Source organism: Artemia sp. Qi Xiang Cuo, chromosome 15 (assembly GCF_049724085.1).
Source record: "Artemia sp. Qi Xiang Cuo chromosome 15, ASM4972408v1, whole genome shotgun sequence".
Lineage (NCBI taxonomy): Eukaryota > Metazoa > Arthropoda > Branchiopoda > Anostraca > Artemiidae > Artemia > Artemia sp. Qi Xiang Cuo.
The window spans coordinates 53,667,016-53,694,118 of NC_142808.1; the positions used below are offsets into that span (position 1 = coordinate 53,667,016).

Consider the following 27,103-nt stretch of genomic DNA (forward strand, 5'->3'; position numbering starts at 1 on the left):
GTTGTAACATTACGGGATGAGAATTCCTTAAATACTAAAGGAGTTAACAGACTATGCAGATTTTCAATTCATTTTTTTGAATATCTTGCCCAATGCTCATCCATCAAAATAATCTAGTAAAAACTTTTCTTAAAAATTTGTTGAAAAATTTTGTAAAAAAAAAAAATAATAAGCAAATATCTAGATTGCTCAAGAGAGACACTGACAAAAGTTTTTTTTTAGATAAGCAACAAAAATCTATAAAAAAAGAACATAGATTAATTTTAAAAAAAGCTTTTCTAGAAATGTTGTTTTGGAAAGAAAAGTAAAAGGCTGCAGTAAAACAAGAGAAGATAACGAAAAAAATTGTGAAGACCGGAAATAACCAAATTCCTCGTTATTATCTCTTGTTTTGAATGCTGGAAATCGTAAACAGGATAAAGACTAAATCCCCCTTCCCTTATCCCTTTTAAAGAGTTGGACGTCATTTGTACCTTACTGTTGTTAAGGGCTTTAATTCAGATCAATATAGTAAAAACATGTAGTTGTTGGCGTAAGGCCTTTTCAATAGTAAAAACTACCTCCAGACTGATACCCTCCTGAATCAAAGCCCTGGTTACAATCATGTTTCTAAATATGAGTGTCTCTGATAACGGGTAAACAGAAACATACAAATTTATAAAACAAATGTTCTTTTAATCTCAAAATCTGCTTTTTATCACACAGAAACCAATTAACAAAAATTGCTCACAAGAAAGGTTACAGAAATGGAGCTGTAAATAATCGTAAGAGCAGCAAAGGCTTTTAGAAACAGAAAAACTAACTGTACCGAGATGTTTCTCAAGTCAGAAACGAGTCAAACAGGTAGTGACTCATTGAGGTTCTAAGAGTAAAACAATGAGGTCAATACCAAATCGAAAAATAAAAATAAAACAAAAAGACAGAAGCGAAATGTACTCCCTGAGGGGGATATAGAAATAAATGAACTTTAAAAAACAGCAACTGCGAGAAATACGAAAACTAATTCAGCACAAGAGGAAAAACTTTATTAAAAATAGCAGGTGCTTCCCACAGTTGTCATCTCAACCCCCAACCACAATAAACATCTTAAAGATTGCTTCTTTTTTTTCAAAGAAAGATGCTGTAGACTTTTTTTCCTAGACTAGACTTTTTTTGTAGACTAAGAAAATAATATTTAATATTTGCTGCTAGGAAATAAAAGGTTTCGATTTGAATTATTTTACTTATTGAAATAACTGCATGCGCTTCTGAACAGTCTATATAGATATTGCCTACAACCAATTGTTGATCTTTTTCAATATATAATGATATGTAGGTACCCCTTTTCAAGATTCGAGTAATAGCATTTAACTTATACAGTTGAGACTGGTGTTTCAACTTAATATTTGTGGCTACATTTCTACAATTAATGTAAAATGCACTTTTTCGAACTGAAAAGAAAACTGCAAAATTGAAACATTCGGACAGTTTCTTAAAAATTGGCTTATAAAAATTAGCATTCCATAGAATCAAAAAACATTTAAAAAGTGAAAAATATATTGAAAATTGTTAGATAAAGACTCAGGGTTGACTTAGAAAATGCTCTCTTGCATATGTCACATGCACTCTTTGAGGCCTCTAGCAATGACTTGATGTAGAACAGGTTTTCTCAAATACATAAATTATAAACTGTTTTTAACCAGTATGCCTTTTTTGGTGCATAATCAAATGGTTAGATTGAGAAAAATATTTGTTACATACATCACACTTGTATGGTTTTTCACCAGTATGCACTTTCTGGTGGCTAATTAAGTGGGAAGATCGAGAAAAATATTTGTTATATACATTACATTTAAACTGTTTTTCACCTGTATGCACACTCTGATGCAGAATTAAAGCACTAGATACAGAGAAGCATTTTTTACATGTGTCACACTGAAACGATTTTTCACCTGTATGCACCCTCTGATGCTGAATTAAATTGCCAGATACAGAAAAGCATTTATTACATATATCACATTTAAACTGGTAGTCTCCAGTATAAACTCTCTTGTTCATAATCTCATTAACATGTTACGTGAATAATCTTGTTCATGCTAAGCACTTAAATGCTTTTTCACCAGCATGAACCCTCTGATGTTTACAATAACTGTAGGATTAGGAGCTGCCGATAGTTACAATCTCAAATAAAAATTTGGTATAACATGTCTGTACCTTCTGGTGTTTAATAAAATTGCTAGATAGAGAAAAGTATTTATCAAATACCTGAATCCCATTTAAAAGGTTTTTCACCAGTATGAACCCTCTGATGCACAATCAATTTGACAGATTCAGAGAAGAATTTTTTACATGCGATGCACTTAAATACGTTTTCACATGTATGCACTCTGTGCTGCACATTTAAATGACTTGGTGAAGAATAACATTTATTACATACATCACACGTGTATGGTTTTTCACCGGTATGCATTTTCTGGTGCATAATCAAATTGCAAGATACAGAAAAGCATTTGTTACATATGTCACACTTGTATGATTTTTTTCCTGCATGTATTCTTGGAATTTTTTCTAATTTTCTATGTTTTTTACCATTGAAGTGGCTGTTCAGATACGTTTTCTTTTTCTCTGAGCCTTTTGCTTCAGAATACGATTCAATTGAATTTGAGCAGACGCTTGAAAACAGATTCTGAGAAACCGCTAGTGATACATTGCCCTGTAGATCTAATTCAGACAGGTTTGGTGAAAAATGACCTTTTATGATTAAGTGTTGTTTTATGTCACCAATGCCTTCACATAAACAAATGGGACATCGTCTTGTTTCTCTCATTTGGTGTTTCATAAAATGAGCAACAAAGCCTCTGTACTCGTGAACTACTGCAGGGCAGACATCACACTCTATAGGAGAAAGTTTTTCACAGTCAGTTTCAAAATGAAGATCTAATATCTAAAATGATTTCTCTGTTTTTCCACAGGAGTCACAACGCCAGATACCAGCAGTTAATTCTTCTATAGCCTTCTCTCTCAGCCTTTTCACAACAACGATTAGTTTTGGACCTAGGAGTTCTGATTGAATTACACCATTGAAAGTGCCCACAGTAGAACTTGTTATCTCTAAAGTAAGAGAAAAAATAAATTAAAGATAGCATTACAATTATAAATAAAAACTGAGCATTTCGAAAGTATTACATGATTAGGGTCTAGATTGTTTGCCCTATTTGACAAATTTTAAGCTATCAGATATAATACGGATCATGTGAGATTCTAAACTAAAAGGAAACAAAGATATTTAGTATTATTTCAAAGAATTATAATATCAAGAAACTCACTGCCGAGTGGGGCCGAAACAGATATTACATGGGAATATTTTTCTTATATTTTAAATAGAAGTTTTCTATTAACATTATGGTCCTTAACATATTATGTTAAAAAGAAACAAAACCAAAAATTTTCTAATTTTAAGTAAAAAAAAGCTTTAAAAATACTATTTAAGGTAATTTTTAATAAGAGTATATTAGATGGGCAATGAATCAATACCTGAATAAGAGTGTAGTTTATTTCCCTCTACAGATAACATTAAGTCACCTTAATTAATAGTAAATTAGATAAAAATATTTTTTTCAGATATTTGTTTTTTGGTGTGTTTCATAATCGACTTCAGTTTGAATGCAGCCCTTTCCTGCTTGTACATAATCCTGCTTGTGTATAAACCACCCCTGCATGTATATAGTCCTAGGCTTCACATCAAAACTTTGCTAATTTTCCTGTTTTTATCAAATTTCTGTTTTATCTCTATTCTGTGAACATTGCTGTTTTATTACTATTTTTATTACTGCTTTTACAAATGAATTTTATTCAGAGAAGTGGAGTCATATTTTGTGAAAAGTTGTCTGACTTCTTATGCCTGAACAATCAGAGGTAAAATTACAGATAGGGTTTCGTTATCTGGAAAAGTAGTTGTTAATGAATTGAAATTTCTTAACTATTTCTTAAGTTTATAATAAAAATGTCTTGATTTAACTTAAAATCACAATGATATTATACAGATTCAATATTCAAAAATTAAATTGCAGAAGTCTTGCAATTTTGCTTTTTCAAGGCTTGAAAAGTAGTTTATACAAAAATTTGCTAGGCTAATTAACAGTGTATGTTCAAAACGTACCTTCATCATTGCTACCCCTTTCTTGGGAGCCAGTGGGGGAAGCAGAAAAACTGGACAAAATTCCAAGAGGTAGTTGACGTTCCGGAGAGCAATTCAAATCAGGTGTCTCAGATTCACTTGTTAATGTTTCTCCAACGTCTGCAACAAAATACGAAAAAAAAGACATGTGAAAAATCAAAGAGTTAGAATTAACAAAAAACAAAAAACAAATGCTCAGAATTTATTCAAGTTCATATACACTTTAACTAATGAACAGATAAATAACCGACACTCTGAGTTTAGAGATTCATAATAAAAACAAATCAATGGTTGTGTATATATTTATTATATCTAAAAATTTACTATTAATCTAATACAGATAAATTCCTAGGTGAGTAGGTCGAAGTACAAGAGATCACTTTTTTGTTCTAAAACTCATTAATGTGAAACACTATTTAAAATTTTTGTGGTAGCCTACAACTTGAAAAAAAAATGGCCCAACTTTTAAGACAAGGGAGGGTAGCATAAGTAACAACTTGCTGTTACGCCCCTGACATCTTTTCGATTTTTTATTGGCATCTTTTGCTAGATGGTATATATACTTCCGACACGTTTGAAGGTGAAAATTTAAGTTTTATATATACCACATTAAAGAATGTACAAGCGAGAATAGATCGTTTGAGCATGATCATCTTATTCATTGAGGGGTTAGAAAATTAGTTTAGTTCATCAACAATTTACAAATACCAAATTCAAAACAAGGGAGAATTGTTAATTAACAATCGGTTATTAGAACACTATCATCTTCTGGGATGAAAAGTTATGTTCTTCAACGGACTTATGTACCTTTCTTTCATCTTTAAAAGCACCTATCTGTAGTAATACGATTAAGAAAAGCGACGGATAACTTTCTAGTACGAAATATGTTCAATAAGATTATATTGCTATTTTAGAGCTCTTTCATGAGGTATACTATTTAAAAGGTTCCAAGGGTCTATCAACGTCAATTTTAAAATAATTGAAAGTACGAATCGAGATTAAAAGTTTGATAACATTTGGAAACTAACATTCAATATTTATAGAGGAATAAGAAACGTTCACCTGTTAAACTATAGTCATTTTGTAGATAAGGGGCTTGCAACTTTTTTTCTGGCCTGTTTACCTATTACGGATTCCTAATATGTGTCTTAGGCCAGGACTGTATCCAGGCTAAAACAAATTCTTTGTCAATTTTTTTTCCTTTCTGATACCTTTTAAGGTAAGGAAAATACGTCTCCGTTTGGTTACACATAGATTATAAATGAAAATCAGGGGGGGGGGGGGGTTTGGCAGCAGAAATATATTTTCCAAAACAGAGAGAAGGAAAAATTTATTGTTTAACCCAGTTTTTTCCAATAAAAAAAGAAAAGTGGTTTTTTTTTCTGAGTCTAGGTAGAATCTAAGGTAGTAGAGGAATGTAATCACAGGCAGTGCAACAGCGCTGCCTAAGTAAAGAGCGATGTGGGTAAAATGTATTATTTATTTATTTTTTTTTCATTTTTTTTTGGTTTGTTTTAGACAAGGGTACTTAGCATCGAAGTAGTTGTCGTAGAAACCTCAAAAAGAACTCTTTCGATTGGGACTGAAAGGGCTAGTGCCCTTTTTAATAGTCAAAAGTGATTGGAGGGCAACTAGCCCCCTCCCACGCCCACTATTTTCCCAAACACATCCGATAAAAATTTGAGATAACCATTTTGTTCAACATAGTTAAAAGGTCCGGAAATTATGTGTTTGAGGATGACAACTCTCCCCCACAGCCCTCTGGGCAACGGTCGTAAGTTATACCCTGGGGCATATAAGGTTTATATAGAAAGGGCGATCGTATAAACTTCGGAGTGGGCTCGTTGGATTGGTAATCAGAGTTACTAGTGCTCTTTTTAAGATTCAGAGTGATCAGTGGGCGGATATCCCCTTCTCTACACCGCATATTTTCCCGAAATGCATCTGATAGAAATTTTGAGATGGTCATTTGTTGTCGTAAAAACTTCAAAAAAGGCTCATTTGATCGGAAATTCAATAGACAATTGCCCCTTTTAATAGTCGAAAGTGATTGGAGGGCAATTACCCCCCCGCCCACACCCACCATTTCCCATCCAATCATAATTTTGAGATAGCCACTTGGTTCCGCGCAGTTAAAAGGTTCGGAAATTATGTCTTTGAGGAGGACAACCTCCTCCCCTCACTACAGTCATCAGGGTAAGGATTGTAAGTTATAACCTGGGGGCATATAAGGTTTATATAGAAAGGGTGACCGTATAAACTTCGGAAGGGGCTCATTGGACTGGTAATTAGAAGTTCTAATGCCCTTTTTACGATTCAGAGTGATCGGAGGGTAGATATCCCCCTCACACCTCGTATTTTCCCAAAATGCATCTGATAGACATTTTGAGATGGCCATTTGTTGTCGTAGAAACTTCAAGAAGGATTATTCGATTGGAAATTGAAAGGGCTATTGCCCCTTTTAGTAGTCGAAAGTGATTTGGGGGCAACTGACCCCCTCCCGCGCCCACTATTTCCCCAAACACGTCCAATCCAAATTTTGAGGTAACCATTTGGTTCCACGTAGTTAAAAGATCCGGAAATTATGTCTTTGATGAAGACCCCCCCCCCCAAAGTCCTCAGGGGAAGGGTTGTAAGTTATACCCTGTGGGCATATAAGGTTTTATATAGAAAGGGTGGTCGCACAAACTTCAGAGGGGGCTCATTGGATTGGCAATCAGAAGTTCTGGTACCCTAGATTCAAAGTGATCGGTGGTCAGATACCCCCCCCCCACACACACCTCGTATTTTCCTGTAATGCATCTAATAGAAATTTTTAGATGACCATTTTTTGTCGTAGAAACTTCAAAAAGGCTGATTCGATTGGATATTTAAAGGGCCTTTTTTTATAGTAAAAAGTGATTGGAGAGCAACAATCCCTTCCCCCCACGCCCAACAACTTCCAAAACACATCTAATCATAATTTTGAGATGGCCATTTTGTTCAGCGTAGTTGAAACGTCTGAAAATTCATGTCTTTGAGGATGACACCCTCCCCCCCCCTTCAAACTCCTCAGCGCAAGGGTTGTAAGTTATTTTTTTATGGAAAGGGTGGTCGTATAAACTCCAGAGGGGCCTCATTGGATTGGAAATCCGATGTTCTAGTTCTCTTTTTAAGAGTCTAAGTGATCGGGGGCAGTCCCCCCCCCCCTACGTCGTATTTTCCACAAATGCATCCGATAAAATTTTGAGATAGCCATTTTTCGAAAAATAGTCCAAAGATCATATAATAAGGCCTTTGGGGGGGACAAAATCCCCCAGAGTCTTGGGGTAAGGGTTGTAAGTTATGCCCCAGGGACATATAAGGTTTTTATGGAAGGGATGGTCGTGTGAACTTTAGAAGAGGCTCATTTGATTTGAAATGTATAGTTCTAGTTCCCTTTTAAGAGTAAAATATGATGGAGAGCATCTAGCCCCCCTCCTTGTCCCACTCTAGTCTCAATTGAAATTGTGAGATAGCCATTTTGTTAACAATAGTCTAAAAATTATATAACAATGTCTTTAGGGTGAACACAGTCCCCCAGAGCCCGTGGGCAAGGGTTGTCAGTTGTCCCCGGGGGATGTTTGGTTTTTATGGAACGGGTAGTCGTATAAACTTTGGATCGTATGGAGCTCATTTGATTGGAAGTCGGTAGTTTTAGTGCCCTTTCTAAGGGTCAAAAATTAACTAAGGGCAATCAGCCCCCCCCCCTCTCCCAAACCTATCATTCCACAAAACATATCCGATCGACATTTTAAGAGAGTCATTTTATTCAGCATTGTTCGAAGGTCCAGTAATTATGTCTTTGGGGATGTCAACCTCCCCACCGTCCTCAGGACAAAGAAAGTAAGTTAGGCAATTCGTTCATTGTTTACACATAGTATATGCTATTAATAAAAATATGCATGTTTGAACTTTATTTTCCAAGAAGACGAAGGGTATTCAGGTGAGCCTTTCAGAAAATGCTGAGGGGAGTGTTGAATTAAATCAAAACACGTTATGTGCATACAGATTTTCAAAAGGGCGCAACACAGGAATAACTGAGTATATTAATTTGAAAATACAGGAAATGATAAGGGAGATGATCAAAAAGGCAATATTTGCATGCTACCAACACTACTACAACTTTTACCATATCGTAACAATTTGTTTTATAATAATACTTAATTTTTTTAATTACAAAAGGTTTCTATATACAGCAGTTTCCTTTAAAATGAGTCATTACAAAGCTCTTTATTATGACCACGAACTGTTTGATTTAAAACTTAAGTTACTATGGGTTCAGTTCGTTCCTTATTGTAATTTCGTGATCCCGATAAAACATGCGTAAAATGTTTCTCAATTTAAAAAGATCAGCCTGCATTTTTGCCATCTTCTTGTATTTCTGAATGTAATTTCTTCCTTTGTCCTTCTACGTTCTTCGGTACAACCTCGCAGAGAATTTAATTTTTTCATTATAGCTTTTGTCACCCCAGTATCTACCCATTATTCTGGTAGCAACTTTTTTCTTATGCTTGTTTCGGTAATCTTTATCATTATCATACCGTTCCTTGCTCTTTTGTCTAGCCTGCTCAATTGTTGCTTCTCTGTAATCTTCATCCTTACCATACCGTTCCTTGATCTTTTGTTTGGCTGTCTGAATTTTTGCATGTCTATAAACTACATCATTGTGATAACACATCTTGCTGTTTTGTTTTGCTCTCTCAATTATTACTTCTCGATACGCCTGGTCGGTTGAATACCTTTGTTTTTCTCTCTCAATTATTACTTCTCGATACGCCTGGTCGGTTGAATACCTTTGTTTTGCTCTCTCAATTTTTACTTCTCGATGCGCCTGGTCGGTTGAATACCTTTGCTTTTCTCTTTTCAAGATACTATCTCTGTTGCTTGTGTAGTACTGTTTTTTCAAATTGCGTATAGCTTGCTTCGATCTAACCATTATTCTAATCAAGACTGAGAGAATTTACATCTTTGTCGTTCTTAAGTAGTAATTATGACGTCACGGCGTAATGATTTTATTGACGTCATGGCGCAATGATATTATTTCAGAACGTCATCAGAAACAACAATATAATTTCGTGTTTTTCTATTCACGTCATAGCTCTAATATAAAGCTATGACGACATTCATTATTTATCTAGTAGGGTTTCAGACAAGGTAGTTCTAATGATGTACTTTTGTTTTGATCTGACTCTATTTTTAGGAGTTTTGTTATATTTCTTAGCATGGGAATGATCGTCTCTTACTAGGTTGCTAGCTACTGCTGCAACCCAAATTCACATATATATTTATGTATGAGAGGCAGCCTGGCCGAGTGGTCCAAGACACTGGTGTTAGCCACCAGTCTCTTCGGAGGCGTGGGTTCAAATCTTACCGCTGGTACACGATTATGTTTGAAAGACTGCAGTGTGAAAAGACATTAAAAATGCAGTTTTTGGTGGAAAAATTTATTCTCTTTTAGAAATAATTTATTTTAGTTACTATAGATTTTTAACCTAATTAATTTCCTTTAAAATGAGCTATTGAACAACCCTCTACGATGTTCCAGTGCCAAACTATCTGTGGAAAAGAAAAAAAAAGAAAAAAAGAAAAAAATATCCCGTTTGGGGAGAATAACGTGGTTAAAGTCAATTTTCTTGATTTTCAAGCCAATATATTTCCCTTGCTGTTCAAGCCAAGGGACAGAAAGTTCCCTATACAGGGGTTTCGGACAAGGCGGTTCTAATGGTGCACTTTTTGTTTTGATCTGACTCCTTTGTTAGGAACTATCGGTTTTTATATTTCTTAACATTGGACGTGATCGTCTCTTACTAGGTTGCTAGCTACCGCTGCAACCCGGATTAACATTGGACGTGATCGTCTCTTACTAGGTTGCTAGCTACCGCTGCAACCCGGATTATGACGTCACGGCGTAATGATTTTATTGACGTCATGGCGCAATGATATTATTTCATGACGTCATCAGAAACAACAATATAATTTCGTGTTTTTCTATTCACGTCATAGCTCTAATATAAAGCTATGACGACATTCATTATTTATCTAGTAGGGTTTCAGACAAGGTAGTTCTAATGATGTACTTTTGTTTTGATCTTACTCTATTTTTAGGAGTTTTGGGTTTTTATATTTCTTAGCATGGGACTGATCGTCTCTTACTAGGTTGCTAGCTACTGCTGCAATCCAAATTATAAGAGGCAGCCTGGACGAGTGGTCCAAGACACTGGTGTTAGCCACCAGTCTCTTCGGAGGCGTGGGTTCAAATCTTACCGCTGGTATACGATTATGTTTGAAAGACTGCAGTGTGAAAAGACATCAAAAATGCAGTTTTTGGTGGAAAAATTTATTCTCTTTTAGAAATAATTTATTTTAGTTACTATAGATTTTTAACCCAATTAATTTCCTTTAAAATGAGCTATTGAACAACCCTCTACGATGTTCCAGTGCCAAGCTATCTGTGGAAAAGAAAAAAGAAAAGAGAAAAAATATCCCGTTTGGGGAGAATAACGTGGTTAAAGTCAATTTTCTTGATTTTCAAGCCAATATATTTCCCTTGCTGTTCAAGCCAAGGGACAGAAAGTAACCTATACAGGGGTTTCGGACAAGGCGGTTCTAATGGTGTACTTTTTGTTTTGATCTGACTCCTTTGTTAGGAACTATGGGTTTTTATATTTCTTAACATTGGACGTGATCGTCTCTTACTAGGTTGCTAGCTACCGCTGCAACCCGGAAAAACTTTAGCGATTCTAAACTGAAAAACTAACTCAGTCCAATATATGCAATGTTGTGCTTTTCTAATGATCGTCCTTTAATATAAACTATGGACTAAAGTTCGTTCTTTAATGTGAAAATTCGATGATCGAGCCTTTATGTAACCCGGATTAAAAAATTATTATCATATCTTATTTGTAACTTTTATTTTATAAGTCATCGATAGTCTAATGGTAAGTATGCCTACTTTTTACTTGGGAGAAGGGGGTTCGATTCCCCGTCGGGAAGACCTTTTAATATGTTGAATTAAAAGCACTATCTTTTCAATTTAAAATTTAAAAAAGAAACTTGTTTATTTACATTCTAGCTAAAATAATGAGGATAATATGAATGAACCACAGTGTTCAGTTTCTTTGGACTTGAGTTCGTTTTTTAACTATAAATACAAACAGGAAAAAGCCTACGGCTTTTTCTTCTTTTAAATAGTAAGAGACGAAACTCAAACAATCAAGTAGCTAGCTAAGTCCAATGTATGGAATGGTTTGTTATTTCAGTGATCGTCTTTTAATGTAAAAAAATATAAATACTGTAATCTTAACTATAGTGAAGTTGCGTATGCAAGTTAGTATAGGAAAGAGTTTGATCTTTATTATATGTTGATAGGTATGCTTGTATATATATTTTTATTGCTGCTACATAAACTGTAATTGCTCCTTCCAAAATTAATATACGAATTTTCTAAGAAGTACACCTCCCTATATTCACTGTGTTGTCGAACATTTTCCTTTGCATCTATAAACTGTTCCGCAGTTGCCAGTCCATACCTCGGAAGCTTTTCGTTAAACTGACAACATTTCTTTTGGATATTACTATGAAGCTTTGCCAAAGAATTTCTAGCCGACTTTTCAACAGCATCCGCTCTTTCAAAGAGAATTTTAATCTGTAATTTTGAATACTTTTCGTGATCCAGATAAAACATGCGTAAAATGTTTCTCAATTTACAAAGATCAGCCTGCATTTTTGCCATCTTCTTGTATTTCTGAATGTAATTTTTCCCTTTGTCCTTATGCGTTCTTCGGTACAACCTCGCAGAGAATTTAATTTTTTCATTATAGATTTTGTCACCCCAGTAACGCTCCTTGATCTTTTGTTTGGCTGTCTCAATTTTTATTTCTCGATACACCTGGACGGTTGAATACCTTTGCTTTTGGTTTTCCTTATATTTGATGCGGTAATCTTCATCATTGTGATAACTCTCCTTGAACTTTTGTTTGGCTGTCTCAATTTTTGCATGTCTATAATCTTCATCATTGTGATAACACATCTTCCTGTTTTGTTTGATTACTTCTCGATGTGCCTGGTCGGCTGAATACCTTTGCTTTTTTCTTTTCAAGATACTATCTCTGTTGTTTGTGTAGTACTGTTTTATCAACTTGCGTGCAGCTTGCTTGATTGAAACCATTATGTAATTATGAATGTGAACATTTACAGTTCTGACGCTTCTTATATAGTAATTATGACGTCACGGCGTAATGATTTTATTGACGTCATAGCGCAATGATATTATTTCATGACGTCTTCAGAAACAACAATATAATTTCGTGTTTTTCTATTCACATCATAGATCTAATACAAAACTATGACGACTTTCAATATTTATCTAGTAGGGTTTCAGACAAGGTAATTCTAATGATGTACTTTTGTTTTGATTTGACTCTATTTTTAGGAGTTTTGTTATATTTCTTAGCATTGGACTGATCGTCTCTTACTAGATTGCTAGCTACTGCTGCAACCCAGATCCACATATATAGTTATTTATGAGAGGCAACCTGGCCGAGTGGTCCAAGGCACTGGTGTTAGCCACCAGTCTCTTCGGAGGCGTGGGTTCAAATCTTACCGCTGGTATACGATTATGTTTGAAAGACTGCAGTTTGAAAAGACATCGAAAATGCAGTTTTTGGTGGAAAAATTTATTCTCTTTTAGAAATAATTTATTTTAGTCACAAAAGGTTTTTAACCCAATTAATTTCCTTTAAAATGAGCTATTGAACAACCCTCTACGATGTTCCAGTGCCAAGCTATCTCTGGAAACAAAGAAAAGAGAAAAGAGAAAAAAATATCCCGTTTAGGCAGAATGTTGTAGTAGCTGCCACTTTTTTTGATTTTCAAGCCAATATATTTCCCTTGCTGTTCAAGCCAAGGGACAGAAAGTTTCCTAAACAGGGGTTTCGGACAAGGCGGTTCTAATGGTGTACTTTTTGTTTTGATCTGACTCCTTTTTTAGGAACTATGGGTTTTTATATTTCTTAACATTGGACGTGATCGTCTCTTACTAGGTTGCTAGCTACCGCTGCAACCCGGATTTTAATATATTGATGATCGATCCTTTATATAAAACAGCTAAAAGCCTATAGCTTTTTCTTAATCGGAATAGTAAGAGACCACCTGGTTACAAACTGTGATTATGACATCATTGATCAATCTTTAACATGAAATTATAGTCTTATTTTAGTTACTATGGGCTGGAAGTTTGTTCTTTACTGTAAATAAAGCTATGACGACATTAATTATTTATCTAGTAGGGTTCCAGACAAGGTAGTTCTAATGATGTACTTTTGTTTTGATCTTACTCTATTTTTAGGAGTTTTGGGTTTTTATATTTCTTAGCATGGGACTGATCGTCTCTTACTAGGTTGCTAGCTACTGCTGCAACCCAAATTATAAGTGGCAGCCTGGCCGAGTGGTCCAAGACACTGGTGTTAGCCACCAGTCTCTTCGGAGGCGTGGGTTCAAATCTTACCGCTGGTATACGATTATGTTTGAAAGACTGCAGTGTGAAAAGACATCAAAAATGTAGTTTTTGGTGGAAAAATTTATTCTCTTTTAGAAATAATTTATTTTAGTTACTATAGATTTTCAACCCAATTAATTTCCTTTAAAATGAGCTATTGAAAAACCCTCTACGATGTTCCAGTGCCAAGCTATCTGTGGAAAAGAAAAAAGAAAAGAGAAAAAAATATCCCGTTTGGGGAGAATAACGTGGTTAAAGTCAATTTTCTTGATTTTCAAGCCAATATATTTCCCTTGCTGTTCAAGCCAAGGGACAGAAAGTTTTCTATACAGGGGTTTCGGACAAGGCGGTTCTAATGGTGTACTTTTTATTTTGAACTGACTCCTTTGTTAGGAACTATGGGTTTTTATATTTCTTAACATTGGACGTGATCGTCTCTTACTAGGTTGCTAGCTACCGAAGCAACCCGGAAACATTGGACGTGATCATCACTTACTAGGCTGTTAGCTACCGCTGCAACCTGGATTCAATGCATACAATGGATCGCTATTCCAATGATCGTCTTTTAATGTAAATTATTATAATTCTTGATTTTCAAACCAATATATTTTCTATATTATTCAAGCCAAAGGACGGTAAGTTTGCTATATAAAAGTTTTGGACAAGGAGGTTCTAAAAATTTACCTTTTATTTTGATCTGAATCTTTTTTCAGGAGTTGTGGGTCACTTTAGTTTTTACTATGGGGCGTGATCGTCTCTTACTAGGTTGCTTGCTACCACTGCAACCTGGATTATGATGAACTCTATCGATTCTTTATGAAAACTTTACTAACTTATACTATGATTAAGCGGCCTATAAAATTTAGTATAGGCAAGAGGTCGTTCTTTATTAAAGTTTTTAATATATGATTCCTCCAAAACGCTAAATCTTGGTTAATTTTCTCTTTCTGGCCACCCCTATTAGTAAAGCAAAGATTCAAAATGATGTTCAAAAGCCACTTTTATATCGTCATAATACCTATCTAAGCAGTTATTCACTACTATATTGCTTCCGTTCTCAAACAAATATGATAGCAGTTTTGTTGCCTTTAAAACATGACGATAGCAATCTGTGTCTTGGATTCTATTCACAATTACTTTGATCACCAGAAATAATGCCAATTTATCAAAGGTGAGCTTAGCTACTTCTGCCATTGCCTCATTGGTTGGCATAAATGGGTCATTGGATTTCCTTTAATGGGTCATTGGTCAATATAACTTCCTTTACTAAAATATTTGTATTATTACGGTTTTTAACAACATATCAATTAAATCATATCAGTGCTATATCATTAACTAGTAAAGGCTTATTTAGTATAGGAAAGAGTTCGTTCTTTATTTTAATGCATACAACCCCCCAAGGCCCAGAAGAAGGCGTTCTAGGTTATGCCCTAAGAGCTTGTATGGTTCCTATGAAAGGGATGCTCGTATAAATATCATAGAGGGCTCATTTGATTGGAAATTGAAAGTTCTCGCTCAATTTTTAAGAGTCAAAAGAGATTGGAGGGCAACTAACCCCCCCCCCCCCTCCACTACCTAAATGCGTCAGATAAAAATTTTGAGATATACATTTTGTTAAAAATAGTTCAGAGTTCAGATAACAAAACTCCGGTGTCGACACAGCCCCCAGGGCCCGAGGATAGGCGTTGTAAGTTATGCCCTGGGGGGCATATATGGTGATTATGGAAGGGACGCTGGTATAAACTTAATAGAGGAAACTGAAAGTTGTACTTCACTTTTTAAGAGTAAAAGTGATTGGAAGGCAGCTATCCTCTCCCCACACTCCATTTATTTTTTTCCCAGACGCACTTCATATAGAAGGGGTCGTCGAAACTTCAAAGGGGGCTTATTTCAAAGGGGCAGACTTTTTTCTCTTTGATATTCTTACTTTGATACCAGTTTGGATACTTTGATGAAGATTTTTTTATTCTAAAGTTTGATTTTGACATAAGGAATTTATAAAAACTTGAAACTTTTTCCAATAAAAACGAACAAGAATTAATTAAAAAAAACTTTGCGAAAAATAAGTTTTTTAAAGAAAAGTAAAGGCCATTTTAAAATTAAGCTCAGCAGATACAAATACCTTTTAAAATTCAAACTCAAAACGACCAGAAATTATTATTAAAGAATAAATGAAACCCAAAACGAACAAAAATTAAACAAACAATTATAGGAAAAATATACAACAAGTAATAATATATTTGAATAAATAGATCTTAAAGCGAGTAATGCTTAGATTGAGTATGAACTGAAAACTGAAAAGCACTTTACTGAAAACTATATGCGTTTTGAACAGTCTTGGAAAGTATACACAATATAAAATTGAATATTTGATATATAGTGATATTAGTTGGTGAAAGATCCATCAGTTCAAGAGTTTATTTCACTCTAATTTTAGTTTTGTGCTCAATGCTGTAAAAACTGGAAAAGAAAACATTTGTAATATAATTCGTTTTCAGTGAAGCGCCAATGACGCTGTAGGCTTTTAGTTTTTATTTACAGTTAAGGAAGGGGGCAGTATCCAAACTCTTGTTTGTAGTGAAACTATATTCGTCTTGAACAACTCTAGAAAGAACTAATTTAATTAAACTGAATATTTGATGTATAATGATATTAATTGCTGAAAACTCATCAGTTCCAAATTTTACTATAATTTTAATGTTTATTTTCAATATTAAATAAAAAAGAAAATATTTGTAATAAAATTGATTTTCAGTAAAGCCCCAATGACGCATTAAGTTTTAGACTTTTACAGTGAGAGAAGGAGACGATACCCAAACTCTTCTTTGTAGTGATTTTGTTCGTTTCAAGCTTGATTTGCATATTCAATTTAAGTTTCGCTCGTCTTAAGGTTTATTTATTTATTTACATTAATATCTGTTATATGTTTGTTTGCATTGATTGTTTGTTTAATTTCTGTTCGTTTTAAGTTTCATTTATACTTCAATCATAAAATATTTTTTTTCGTTTTAAGCTTTATTTGCATATTCAATCTAAGCATTACTCGCTTTAAGATCTATTTATTCACTTATATTATTACTTGTTGTATGTTTTTTCCTATGATTGTTTATTTAATTTCTGTTCGTTTTGGGTTTCATTTATTCTTTAATAGTAATTTCTGGTCGTTTTGAGTTTGAATTTAAACAGGTATTTGTATCTGCTGAGCTTAAGTTTAAAATGGCCTTTACTTTTCTTTGAAAAACTAATTTTTTGCATTTTTTTTAAATTAACCCATTAAAAGACGATCATTGGAAATGGTTTTAAAGAATAAAGTTGTGAGATAGAGTCAAACTTTGGTGTAAAGAGCAAGGCGTTGAGGAGGGGACAGCCCCTTTCATGTACGGCATAACTTCTTTTCGTTTTAAGTTTTAATGTCGCTCCTTACTTTCAGTTAAAAAAAACTTGTTTTTTAATTTAATTTCTGAACCTTTTTTATATTAATGCAAGTTTTGATTTTGGCTGACCGTACATGAATAATTAAAACGAAATTTGCATATTAATTTTACTTTTTTTTGGCTAAATGGCTTTCTCTAAAGTTGTTTAATTTTATTTACGATCGTTTTTATTAGTAATAAATATACGTAACTTACGAATTAACTTACGTAACGAACTTCTATATTCGTATATTTTAATAACGTATATTTTAACATAAAGAATCGATAAAGTTCCTCATTAATGAAGTTAGTCAAGAGAATCTCATGAAGTAGTTATTAATAGTAGTTTTGCTTAGACTTTATTTTGACAAATGTGTAAAAATTGCCTGCTAATGCTGCAACCTGGATTAAAATTACAATTAGGGAAAATCCAATGGCATTTTCTCAATTGGAATAGTAAGAGACGACCTGGCTACAACCTACGATTATGACGTCATTGATCAGTGTTTAACATTAAATATGGAGTTTTTCGTAAAAAACTGATTCTATTTTAAAAAAATTTGTTTTAATTACAAATATATATTTGGAGTCAGCATGAAAAGTCAATTCTTTGATGCATCAATTGTTATCAAAAAAACTTTTTTTTAGAGTTTTGGTTACTATTGGTCCGAGTTACTCCTTACTTACAGTTTGTTACCATGAACTGTTTGATTCTACACCATATATTCATTCTTCATGCATTTTGGAATTTGGGAGGTGGAATATTCCAGAATTCTTTATTTTCGTCACTATTTTTATTTGTGCTGCTCAATTTTACGTGTAGAGAGAATTTTTTACGTTTAGAGAGGTGACCTTTATATATTTGGAATCAGCATGAAAATTCAATTCTTTGATGCATCAATTGATATAAATTTTTTTTTTTTAGAGTTTTGGTTACTATTGCCCCCAGTTGCTCCTTACTTACAGTTTGTTACCATGAACTGTTTGATTCTACACCATATATTCTTCATACGTTTTGGAATTTGGGAGGTGGAATATTCCAGAATTCTTTATTTTCGTCACTCTTTTTATTTGTGCTGCTCAATTTTACGTGTAGAGAAAATTTTTGAGAGGGAATTAGGGGGGATAAACCAGACCCGATTTCAAATATCTTCTACGATAAAATAAAAGTTCAAAATAGGGATAAAATCCTTTTTAATAGACAGTGTATAGAAATTCACAAAAATACCAGATATTTCGGTCCCGTCATCAGTGACCGTCATCAGTAGTAAAACTAAGCAAAAACAATTTAAAATAAAAGTTTATATACGAAATCAAATAGAACTGCATATTGTTTAATTCTCTAATTCTTTTCAAAGTAAAGGCGGAAGCTAGCCTCTTTGACCTTCTTGGATTCGATTCATTAGGGTTCAATGGTATAACATTTGGACAAAGGTCAACTAGATTGGGTGAATTGAACTTTACTCTGTCAGGTTTCAATAAATTATCATATATAGAGTTCAGCCCAAATTCACCTGTATCCCGATTCAAAGCAATATTCTTGAATAAGATGTTCTTTATTTCAAGAATTTTACGAAAATTTTGCTTTAAACTTCGATCCCTAAAAATCAAAGAGACATTCTCGAACAAAATAAAATGGTCTGGAAAATTGAAAATATGTTCTGAAAGGGCTGAAGTAAATCTTCAGACTTAGAATCTTGCTTTACAGCCGAAGAAATATAATTTTTATGTGGTAATAATCTCATTTCCAAACTCTGGTTATTACGTCCCACATATGAGCTTCCTCAAGTACATGGGATCGGATAAACCCCATTTTGTTTCCCCAATGAAGTTAGATCCTTCCCAAAATTTAGAAAACTACCCAAAATATTATTGCTCATTAAAGCTACTCTTAGACAATTACTCTGTAAAATTCTATTAAGTTTCTCACTTAGCCTGAGTAAATACGGAAAGGAACAAAAAACACACGTCGCCCAATTTATCTTAATGATTTCTCTAAAAAACCATAGAAACCTGTTGCTTGTCTTTGAAAACGTCTAGACATTTAGCCACTCTCGATACATGCTGCTTATTAGCATTTTCTTTAGAAAAGACAACTCCTCAAAAAAATTTGATGAGTAGATACTAAATATCCGGTCAGTTAAAGAAATGATAAAACAAATTTTTACTTGACAAGCGTGATCGGAACTATAAGACAAAAATCTATTGTTACTTGTCGGTTTACTGTAAATTTTAAAAATCCAGACTATTTTCATTTTTCAAAAGAATTGGAAATTCCCCAAATTCCTCTTTACTAGGTTGCAGCCAAGCACCATCCATGATTTCTGAAAAGAAATATTAGTAATGAAAGATAACTAGAATGCCTTGTATGTAAGGGGAAGGGGGTGTGTTAGCATGAAGCATAATACATTGCTAAACCGTGGCCAGCTGATGATTCAACTTTAGCGTTAGTAGAAAGGGAGACTGATGATCATGATCAAAATAGTGACTGGCAAACAGTATTAGCAGTTTCATAATTTGTGATTGAACCCGAGTCCTCCTAGTCTTCTACAATTTCCGGTATATGTAGTAAGTCAAGAAGTATAAAAAAAAGGATGAGATTACTCATTCTTATGTATACGCTTTTCCGCAAATTAGGCAACGCTTTAAACGTATTATGCATATTTTGTTGGTTTATATGCTAGCAGCAATCGCAGATTACCCCTCCAATCATTTAGCTTCGAAATATGTAATATGTGCCGAGTCAGTCCCTAGAGACAGGTAGAACGTTTTCATTTCTGTTTTTTATTTCTTTTGTTCAGCTGCCTCAATTGTATTTTGATGGTTCGATTCTTTGCTCAATTCTTCTGATAATTTGGGATGATTTTCACTTTTGGCTGAGACAGTCCCTAGATAGGGGTAAAACGTTTCCATGTACAAGGAACTTACACAGGTCAATGCAGCAATCTTTATGCCCCAGTGGGAGCAAAGCAACGCACAACTCCAGACAATAAAATGCAGATATAACGTTCCGATTTTCAGTCTCTCTTCAAATTTAAACGCAGAAATTCTCACCTTATGAGCAACTTCTTTGACTTTATCGGATAGCAGTTTCATAGCAGCTTTTCGGTCACTCTTCATTTTCTGACTGAATTTTGTACCAAACTCTTTAACATCGTTCATTGAGCAAGTTAACGTTTCTCCAGTTTTCATTGTTGCTTGAGCCATATATAGATAGCTATATTGAGCCATAAGAATGAAAAATACTAAAGCTTTTAAAAAGACACCGCCAATCATAAGCCCTAGGTTCAGTCCCACGAAGGAAATGAGAAGAAATAACATTTCATTTTTAACCTTAAAACCAAACATAACTAATATTTCTTATAATGAACTTTCATAACAGGGTGGTGGCTTAAAATTTTCGTTAATAATCTTTTTCGTTACAAAAAAAATGTATTAACCGTTTAGGAAAATTTTGAATTTGCCATCGTTCTTCTCTAGAATAGAATATTTTGCTATTTTGAAGTTATGACACAACCTTTGTCAATTGTTAAAATTACTTGCAACAAAACTTGAAAATTTCTTCTCCAAAACCTTTATCAACGTCATTAAGAACGTTGCTTTTTCTAATAATGTCCTCATGCCACGGTAGATGTTTTGATATCTCTCGTTGGTTGGTAGTTCTTAACTCTCTTTTTATTTGAAAGTTTATATGCAAACGAGAAGGCGTGCTGTTATTTATTTCCTGGACATAGCTTCCAAGTTGACACATTTTAATCTGAATAAATAAATCAGTTTGTTCTCGTAGAGAAGCCTTATATATTTAAACCATCACACCTATGCAATTCGGTCACCGGTTCTATTAAAGGGAACACAGTTGGTAAGACTCCTAAGGCACACCCCTCTGGACTCCAGTAACGTCACACGACTTATCTCGTTTCAAAAGGACAGGTCTAATATGCTTCAAACAATTTTATGTAACCCTGCGTCAGGAACCCATGGGGTTTTCAGTTACTTCATAATAAAAATTATACATTTAAATCTCGTGATTCCAGTTTTTGCAACCCAAGGCTATCATGATGCCCCACAAAACACTCCACACCACAATGGCATCACACCCCCTCCTCCATCCCCCATGTGGCACCTGTCCCCCGGCCCCGAGCGACCTGATATTAGTAGTACATTTAAAGCGTTTTAAGAGGTATTTTTGAAGGACTTTTGATGAAATGCATCGTTTCTTTGAGTAACTATCTGTGGGGAAAAAAAAGATGCCGTTTAGGCAGATTGCTGTAGTAGCTGCCACTTTTCTTGACAATCAAGCCAATATATTTCCATTGTTGTTTAAGCCAAGGGAAAGTAAGTTTTCTGTGTAAGGGTTTTAAATAAGGACGAATTTATTATCATGTCTTATATTTATCATAAGTCTCCGATGGTACAATGGTAAACATACTAGTGGTTAGGATAGCTGACATTCATCAAGATTGGTTATAAAAATGCTGTTTTTAGTTTAAAAAGTTTTTAATTTAATTAAATTTAGTTTTTTAATTTAAAAAGGCACTAGAACTTATAATTTCCGTTCGAATGAGCCCTCTCGTGACATTCTAGTACCGCTGAGTCGTTACGATTACTGGGAAAAAGAAAAACAAACAAATAAACACGCATCCTTGATCTTTCTTCTGGCAAAAAATACAAAATTCCACATTTTTGCAGATAGGAGCATCTAATTCTACATTTTGAAACCTCTACAGTAAGGTTTTATTATACGCTGAATCTGACGGTGTGATTTTTTTTAAGATTCTATGACTTTTAGGAGTTGTTACTCAATGAAAATCACAACATCAGTTTCAGCGTATCAGAAAACCTTACTGTAGAGGTTTCAAGCTCCTATCTGCAAAAATAGGGAATTTGGTATTTTTTGGCAAAATTGCTTAATAAATCAAATATCTTTGAGAAGACTGCTATATGAAAAGAAAAGTGATAAAAGTGAAGACAAGTGATAAAAGTGATAAAATGCATTTTTTTGCAAAAGGTGATTCTATTTTTATTTATTTTTTTTGGTTTTTTGATTAGAAAAGGCACTAGAACTTTTATTTTCTATTCAAATAAGCCCTCTTGCAAAATTCTAGACCTCTGGGCCGACAAGATCACCCCTGATAAAAAGAAAAAGGCAAATAAACACGCATCGTGATCTTCCTTCTGGCAAAAAATACAAAATTCCACATTTTTGCAGATAGGAGTTTGAAACCTCTACAGTAATATTCTCTGATACGCTGAATCTGATGGTGTGATTTTCATTGAGATTCTTTGACTTTTAGAGGGTGTTTTGCCCTTTTTTTGAAAATACGGCAAATTTTCTCAGGCTCGTAACTTTTGATGGATAAGAGTAAACTTGATGAAACTTATATTTTTAAAATCAGCATAAAAATCCGATTTTTTTATGTGTCTATTGATATTAAAATTCCGTTTTTTTAGAATTTCTGTTACTATTGAGACGAGTCACTCTTACTATACATTTCGTTACCGCGAACTGTTTTATTTTTCCCAATCTGATTTTTCTGTTTTTTATCTTTAAATATTCTAATTTGTGTAAACTGAAGAACTGCAAAGAATAGCAAAAGTCCAAATTGTAGTTATTCATGATTCATGATAAACCGTAGGATTCGTTTCTATTGTTAGGAATTGTTAGCTCAATAGGCTAGAGAAGATTGCTTAAATGTGTGAGGGTCGTGGGTTCGAATCCACCACAACCCAATTTATTCAAGAGAGCTCAAAAAGAATAAATCCAAAACCATGTCATTGTAAATTAATTTAAAGATAAATTAAAGATAATTTCGAAACCTTATTATATGTCAGCAATTTCAGATGAAACTTACATACTTCTGATTTAAAATGAACTATTTCGATTATTCAAAATAAACTTGTGAAAACAAGAGTTCGTTCTTTATTATAAATTCTTTTCAAAATTAAATTAGTTACTATGGCCTAGAGTTAGTTCTTTACCATATCGTAACAATTTACTTTATAATAATAGTTATTTTTGTTAATCACAAAAGATTTCTATATACAGCAATTTCCTTTAAAATGAGCCATTATACAGCTCTTGATTATGACCACGAACTGTTTGATTTAATACTTCAGTTACTTTGGGTTACAGTTCGTTCCTTATTGTAAATGATTACAAACAGGAAGAAGCCTAAGGATTTTTCTTCTTTGGAATAGAAAGAGACGAACTTCAAACAGTCAAGTAGATAATTAAATCGAATTTTATACAATGATGTGTTATTTCAATGATCGTTTTTTAACGTAAAAATAATGGAGATAATATGAATGAACCACAGGGTTCAGTTTCTTTGGGCTTGGGTTCTTTTTTTAACAGTAAATACAAACAGGAAAAAGCCTACGGCTTTTTCTTCCTTTAAATAGTAAGAGACGAAACTCAAACAATCAAGTAGCTAAATCCAATGTATGGAATGGTTTGCTATTTCAGTGATCGTCTTTTAATGTAATTTGTCTTCTACATTGTCCAATTTTAGACTCTTTAATATACAACTGTTTCGACGTCAACTTTTTCCTGGAAAGTTTCTCTCAAATTTTCCTTTTGGAGTCTACCAACGTCATAACTTCCCGAACGATAGTTAACCTTCCAAATTTCAGCTCAACTCCAGACCCTATGCCAAAATAAAATTTATTTCTGTCTGGTAGAGTAAGCCCCACTCGGATTGTTGTCTGTCTATTTACTTAGTCAAAATTTAAGTGAACAAAGGAGAATTACAAAATTAACCAGATACACTAGAAGAATAGGTAAACATAGTAACATGGTCAAAGACACGGTACGGTCTGATCGCCTTCAAGAGCATATTGCTTTCCGTGAACTCTTAACCTGAAGTATCTCCAATGGATTATGTAGTAGGAATATCTTTGGGGCGACGTTTCTTCGGTTTTTACTAGTTCTGAGATTTTGGCTTTGTCTCCAAGAAATCATGAACAAAATATCAATTGATTAGATTTGTCTCTACAAAATCCCCTCCAGCAAAAGATATTTAAAATATATCTTTATACTAATTGTCCTTAGTTCTGACAGTTCGTCACACAACCGGAATGTCGATCGTGATTTGTTCTTTACTGGGTTCAAGCTAAAACGAAGTCGGACATTTTTTCTGTTTTTAGCAAAAGCATCAGGTGATAATCAGTTACCATGTGGATTGCACTCCCAGTTGAATTGGTCCCCGAATAACTCCTTCTTTAAGGAGTTGAAGTCAACTTTCAACTCCTTAAAGAAGACTTCAATCATATAGATTCCAAATACAACCTTAATTAATTAAGACTAGTGGCTAATCATCGTGATTGCTTAGAGCATTTAAAGTTATATATGGGGAAGGTCACTAAATATAGCTCAAAAGTGTGGACACTATAGGAACGAAAGGAAGATATGATGGAAACTCTACAGATAAATTGCTTTTTAATTTGCACAAAAACCAGACGTTCAAGAACAAAAAAAAAATTATTTCATGTACAAAAACTTATGCAACTACTACTACAGCCAGCGGTGATCTCGACCCATGTATTTATAGCACAAGAGTTGGAGCCAGGATTGCCCCTCGGTGAGAAAAAAATCGCTAAGTTTTAGTGTGTTTTGGTCGATTTACTAATTAACTTCAATAATCTAGTGATTTATCTGCTAAGTTAGTGATTTTTTTGTTTAGGCAGTATAAAATATCCCTAGACATAGTGATAAATCACTAAGGGTGGCAACCCTGGTTGGAGCACTTGAGCTACAGCAGCTAGGATGATACTTAAATAATCTGTTTTTACACGAAAAAGAAACGTATGCGAAAACGAGCCACTATTCGTGAAATGCAGCATTATGTGACCAGGCAGGTGGGAGGGTTCCTCAAAGTACCGATCATTTTAGAAAAGGATTATAGAAAAAGTGTTTTCAATTTTGTAGATGTTGCTTAAATATCTCTCTGTGCCAAAAGAGTCATGATTATTCAATTACTATATTTGCTACCATGGCACGGTGTCTGTTTTTGCAAATATGCATAGTGGTATCTAGTGGAGGGTCCATTTAACAGTACCCTTTCTAAATTTCAACTTTAGATTAACCCTAGACACTACTAGATGGTGATCTTTAGTAAATATTCTTTTAGTTTGTAATTCAGCTATCAATAAAACCATGATACCAATGATAAATAAAAAATTCCAATTTACAGTATGGATCCTTTATGTATAAATCTTTAACATAAACTTCGGTAATCAGGCATTTTAATATATTCTATATGGTCTATTAGTTAGGATAGCTGGCTCTCACCTAGTTGGCCTGAGTTCGATTTCCGGTATAGGAGATTTTTACTTATGATGATTTCTTAAGGAAAATTCATCATCTATATAATAATTCCTTATAATACTTCAGTTAGCAAGAGACGATACTTGTACTATCTTAACTTTTAATTACTATGTGCCGTGGTTTGTTCTTTACTAGGTTTCAGCTATATCCGACGAAACTTACATAGTCCTCATTTATAACGAGCTGTATGACTCCTTTACGTATCATATTGTTAATTTTAAAACTTTGGTTAATGACTTCGTGGTACCAGTGACCAGCACGATCGGCTGTTAACCGAAAGGGTGGTGGTTCAAGGCCACTCAGGGTGGGGTCTTTCAGTTTGAAATTCAGCTATCAATAAAACCATGACACTGATGATACCTACAAAATTCCCATCGATCTTTTATGTTACAGCCTGGCCGAGTGGTCCAAGACACTGGTGTTAGCCACCAGTCTCTTCGGAGGCGTGGGTTCAAATCTTACCGCTGGTATACGATTATGTTTGAAAGACTGCAGTGTGAAAAGACATCGAAAATGCAGTTTTTGGTGGAAAAATTTATTCTCTTTTAGAAATAATTTATTTTAGTTACTATAGATTTTTAACCCCATTTATTTTCATTTAAAATGAGCTATTGAACAACTCTCTACGATGTTCCAGTGCCAAGCTATGTGTGGAAAAGAAAAAATAAAAAAAGAAAAAATATCTCGTTTAGGCAGAATGTTGTAGTAGCTGCCACTTTTCTTGATTTTCAAGCCAATATATTTTCCTTGCTGTTCAAGCCAAGGGACAGAAAGTTTCCTATACAGGGGTTTTGGACAAGGCGGTTCTTATGGTGTACTTTTTGTTTTGATCAGACTCCTCTGTTAGGAACTATGGGTTTTTATATTTCTTAACATTGGACGTGATCGTCTCTTACTAGGTTGCTAGTTACCGCTGCGCCCCGGATATTTAAAATTTAAAAAAGAAACTTGTTTATTTACATTTTAGCTAAAATAATGAAGATAATATGAATGAACCACAGTGTTCAGTTTCTTTGGACTTGAGTTCGTTTTTTAACTATAAATACAAACAGGAAAAAGCCTACGGCTTTTTCTTCTTTTAAATAGTAAGAGACGAAACTCAAACAATCAAGTAGCTAACTAAGTCCAATGTATGGAATGGTTTGTTATTTCAGTGATCGTCTTTTAATGTAAAATTATAAGACAATAATATGGAGATACGTACTTTACGGGTTACAAACCAAAAAAAGTTTGGTTCCAGGATACAATAATAACTTTGAACTGAGATGAAAAAAAAATTTCTTCCAGGAGACAAAAAGTAAAACTAATTATAAAATTTTCATGTATTTTTGTTGTTTAAATTAGGAAATTACTATTACTGATTAGGCATCATAGATATTTTTGCAGTTTACATAATAATTTAAGCGATTAAGCCAAAAAAGAAAATTTTGGTTCCAGGAGTTTCGGTTACTATTGAGACAAGTAGCTATTATTACTATAGAGTTCATTACCATGAACTGTTTGATTGCTTCAAAATTAAAATATCTTTGAAAAGACTGCAGTATGAAAATACATCAAAAATGCAATTTTTTTGACAAAATTGATTCTACTTTGAAAAGTATTTTATTTTTAATTACAAAAGGCACTAGATGTAGCACTTTTCTTTAAAATGAGTTATTATATAGCTCTCTATGATTTTCCAGTGCCCAGCT

The 27,103-nt window shown here is 33.9% G+C and overlaps 1 pseudogene; it reads right to left on the reverse strand.

Annotated features, from left to right (window-relative positions):
* Positions 1-723: 723 nt before the first annotated feature.
* LOC148943854 (uncharacterized) lies at positions 724-20,278 on the reverse strand (annotated as a pseudogene).
* Positions 20,279-27,103: the final 6,825 nt, after the last annotated feature.